The 5000-nt window shown below is 41.2% G+C and overlaps 1 pseudogene; it reads right to left on the bottom strand.

Moving 5' to 3' along the window:
• Window positions 1-344: 344 nt before the first annotated feature.
• The window catches only part of LOC137975538 (uncharacterized), a 9496-nt pseudogene continuing 4840 nt past the window's right edge, over window positions 345-5000 (bottom strand).

The raw sequence follows: 5000 nt of genomic DNA, 5'->3' as shown, positions 1-5000 counted from the left end.
GTATCCGCAAATTTATGCGGATACACCTTGTGTCCACACGTGTCCGCCGTATACGCTAGGTGTATCCGGAGATTTCTGTATACGCTCTCCAGAGTGGAAATTTCTGTATACGCTGTGTATCCGGATACGTGTGGACATTCGTATCCATATATTTTTGTATACGCTGACGTCACAGTATCAGAACCAGTCTTTTTCCGCGCGAGATTTTCCAAAATGGCAGCGAGCAGAAACGTTGTGTGTTCAATGCTACTAGGACTACTGTTTTCTCTTAATTGAGACATTTTTTATGGTGTTCAAATTCACACGTGTTGAAACCTCAAGTAAACAAGCAAGAAGGCCGCGAATTTGGCGCCAAAATTATCGCAGGCTCAGCTTTCTTTGTAATGCGCATGCTCCGTTGACTAATCCTTTGAGATGTCAGGATACGAATCGGATACGTGTGGACGGTCGTATACGATTCGTATACGCTATGTGTGGACGCAGATATTTTTGTATCCGCATAAAAAAAATTGCGGATACAAAAATCTCCGGAAACGTGACGACGGGGCCTTAAGGATTATGGAACACCAAATTACTATGACCACGTAGAATGGTAAGTAAATTTAATTGGACAGAATCAGGTACACAATGCATGAAAGGTAGATGCCTTTCGTCCCGATGATAGGCACAGGTCAGGTTTACTTTTCGCATTGTACGACCGAGTATTAACTAAGCATATATATTTCATGACAGGAATTGCATTTTAAAACATCATGGACGAAGAAGTAACAAAGAAAATGAACACAAACCTCACACCTCACCAAGAACGTCTCTTTGACCTCGTTCAGTGCCTAAGCCGCACAGGCGTAAATATAAAGCCTGACAGTTCTCACCACTTTATGTTACCATTCCATTGTCCACAGTTTTAAACAATATTGAAAGTCCACGATGCCTTTTCTCTTAGGATATTTGTGAATTCCTCAGCCAACTCGTTGTAAGACTGGTACGTAGAGGGCAACTCCAGGGTTGGTCCACACGTGTGTGCGATGGGGGTTCTCCCTATACCTTCGACTGAGTTGAATGACACGGAAATTGTTTGCAGTACCATCACGTCAGAACCAGTTACAAACTTCAGAAAGGTCTTCAGGGACACTGCATCAAGGGATTTAATGAACTTTTTTAGAAAGCTCAAAGATTCTTTTTCTGCATCTGAAGTTGGCTTGGCATCTAGAGCTTTGATAACTTTCTTGGCAGTTGGCTTGTTATCCAAGAACAATTGCCTAAGACTCTCTACGTTAGCAAAGTCGGCATGTTCTTTCAGAACTCTTAGCACAGGGGCCCAGCAGTTGGCGATGTACCTTGGCTTTTGAATGATTTCTTGGTGCGCAAGCTCAGCAAATAGACTTTTGATATTTTGCGGCTTAGGTTTTCGATAGCACTTGTAACTTGACAGAAACTCAGTGAGATCTTCGTCATCAGCTTGAAAGTCTTCCGACAACACTCTTTCCAACACTTCTCTTTCGTCAGGAGTGATGTATGATTTAAATGACAGAAGAAGGTCTGCCTCTGTAGTCGTCTCCTCGCCGTGTAGGCAGGATGCCAGGAATACTGGAGATAGGCATACGGGTACATAACCTGTTTCTTTTAAACCATACAGCAACACACGCCCAATCGCTTCCCATTCATGTTTTTCATGATCATGTCGAATGGAAGGTACCTTTTCAACGTACCCCAAAGGTCAGGGAAGCAAATATGTGTTGCCAAAAAGTAGATAATACATCTCTCAGTACGCCGGGGCCTTCTCCCTCCTCCAAACGACCATGGTCATCAATGACTCTCACATTTAGTACTTGACGTGTTATCTCTGGACACGAGAATAACTGTATAAGGTCGTCCTTCGGTCTTGTACGGTGGACTTGTACACTCTTTTTGCCAAAATCTGTAAGACGAGAGCAGGACAATGTCAGAATGAAAGCAAAAATGTGAAAAAGCCGTTCAAAAAGTGGCATCATCTTCAAGCGTTTAAATTGATAGCCAAGAGAATGCATTCGTTAATCCATTGAGAGGAAAACTGAAAGAGCGAAACTGTCTGAGTCGTGGTACATGCTAATAAGGCACGTTAATAGCTACTACGCTCGGTGCACATGTGACAACATGTGTTAATGATTTGTGCTCAAATTCCATCTTAAATGCCGGTTTTGACCAACATATCTTGGTAAGTTTCTTGATTATATTCTCACCTTCTGAAAAGTGGCTGGCATTTGTAGGCGTGACATTTTCCTGCGGAAGAAAAAAAATGCCCTCATCATAGACTGAAGACTGTACTATGTGCTCACTTGAGAAGAAAATGCGAAGTTGACTGTGCGGTCCAGGGGAAGGGGGACTTGATTTAAACCGATTACAAACATTTATGCCTCAAGAAATTTACTACATATATATATTTGCTTTTTTGGTGTGTGTGCAGAAGGCTGGGAATCCAACGATGTACTCACTAGCCAGTAGCAATGAACTACTACTGAGTGATCCTTTTGAATGAAAAACATATCTGCCGTGAGCAGCGTCCCCCTGGTTACTAGTCGGGTGTGCTAACCACTGCACCATCACGACAACCCTCCTGGCAACAGAGCAATCAGTGAAGATACTGATTAGCCAGGGGGTTCCTCGGCGTTATTTAACATATATGGTATATCCGGGGGACATAACAACTAAATATGGCATTATACACTGGTTCTACTAAACCCGTGAAACAAAGTGTAATAGTCAGTGCCTATTAGACAAAAACAGGTGAAGTATAAAGTCACTTCAATAATAATTACACAATCATATTTTCCTACCAGGGTTTCCGTCTCAGATGTACCACTCAACAATTGTGACAAATAAATTTGCCGAAACTGAAAGCCCTTAAGATAAAAATAAGTAAAAACAATAATAATAATCATTAACAGAAAATCTCCAAAGGGAATGAGATTTCTACACCTTCTTCTATTATTACCTGATATCCTCACTTTGGTATTGAATTTGAAAGGCATTTGGAACCCACCAAAACATATAAAAAGCGGTGCTGTCAGGATATAAGAAGTAATTAATGTCATTAATGGGAATTAATATCCCCTCAACCTCACCAAGAAGACAAAATCTAAGGCTAGCCCACCTTTGAAGTTCTTTTACTATCTTTTCCCTGTGTAATACTGCCTTGGTGTATTTATATCTGTTACACTGAAGAGGTTTGCCATAGGGTTACAATCTATGGCAGAAAACTGGGTGTATGTTCCACACAGAAGGTACACAGAAAAAAATGGGGCTTAAAAGGAACATTATGATCATCTGTGGGGATACATTTAGAATAATGAAAAAAAAAAAGAGAAAAAAAAAAAAACTTACACGGTTAGTCTGACTGTGTCTGGTACCCCCTTGCGTGGTCCTACAACAACAAAAGTGATATGAAATGGTTTTGTTATGCTGTTTGATAACAGTTTAAGACCCCTGTGTAAGGTAGGTAAAGTATGCATACAAGCCAAGTGGCTCGTCCCGCTGGAGCTTATCCCGGTTTCAGTAGCATCAAGAGACTATAGGAGTATTTCTACTTCCTCCTGGATGGGGATGCTAGTCCATCGCAGGGCTACCCCCAGCATTAAATTTGCCAGTACCCACTTACACACCTCAGTGGAGCAAGGCACTGTGAGAGTCAAGTGTAACTCGCCCTTGCTCCCAAGTCAAAAGCAGTAACCATGAGGCCGCCACGCCTCCCACATTGTACTTGCCTTGAATTAGTGAATTTAATTAATTAATTATTTAATGATGAATTTCTTTAATAATAAATCTGTTGACAATTTGTCTAGGAAGGGTCGGTACTCAACTATTGGCAACCATTTTTGATCCTCCTTAAAGCATTATCAGCTATAACACTACTAAATTTTATGTGTTCTCGTAACTACTGTTGAACCTGCTGCCTAATGCAAAAAAGACCAACTAACCTAAATGGTAATGCATTTGAAATGATGTCTTCTTGATATACTCATGTCTTTTCTGTGTCAAAGTCAGATCGAGGAACTTACCTGCTTGGATTGCTGTCCTGAGTAGTATTATTGTTGGCTAGACTGGGGCTGCTGCCCTGAGTAGCATTACTGTCTGCAAGACCAGGGCTGCTGTCCTCAGTAGCAGTATTGCAAGCAAGACCAGGGCTGCTGTCCTCAGTAGCAGTATTGCAAGCAAGACCAGGGCTGCTGTCCTCAGTAGCAGTATTGTAAGCTAGACCAGGGCTGCTGACCACAGAAGCATTATTGTTGGCTAGACTGGGGCTGCTGTCCTCAGTACCACCAGTGTTCACCACACTAGGAATGCTATCCTCAGTAACATGGCTGATCTCAGGATTCTTTTTGCTGTAGGATTAGTGAGCATAAATGTAAATTCCATGGATCATTAACCTGAACATCCTTGCACATTTGAAACAACACTTTTTAGCATTGGTGGAATGGTTATGGTTTTAGTCTCCATAAAATTAACAGATTTCTTAGTCTTTCCAGGAAACCACCCTTCTCTTAATAAAACAAACATATGGAACTGATAACATAAATTTGCATTTCATAAAATTCGACACAGACACAAACAGCCCAACTCTGCATATTATTATGATGTGCACAGTGATTCCATTTGAATACAGTGGTAGGCAGAATAGAGAAAAATGGTAATGCACCAACTGGAATGCTGCTAGATTCTAGCTACTATGTGGTGGGTTTATTCGAATTATGTTGTAACACTGTCTAATTGACAGGCACATTGTACTTCAAAAATATATAATACACATCTACTGAATAAACATCGCTTTCTCAGTTCTGAGGCTAACAACATGATCACTCACGTGTGAAAGTCCCCTTCCATAAGGGCTGTTTGTAAGGTCTCGCTGAAATTGAAGTCATCCATAGTACACCACAAATCAGGTAGTGTGACATTGGTGTTGCTTAAATCTTCCTCATTTCCAAATCCAAGAAAGCTTAATCCATCTTCAGGATAGGGAGGCATAA

This window comes from Montipora foliosa, chromosome 11 (genome assembly GCF_036669935.1).
Source record: "Montipora foliosa isolate CH-2021 chromosome 11, ASM3666993v2, whole genome shotgun sequence".
NCBI lineage: Eukaryota > Metazoa > Cnidaria > Anthozoa > Scleractinia > Acroporidae > Montipora > Montipora foliosa.
This window is presented reverse-complemented; position numbering and strand designations above follow the sequence as displayed.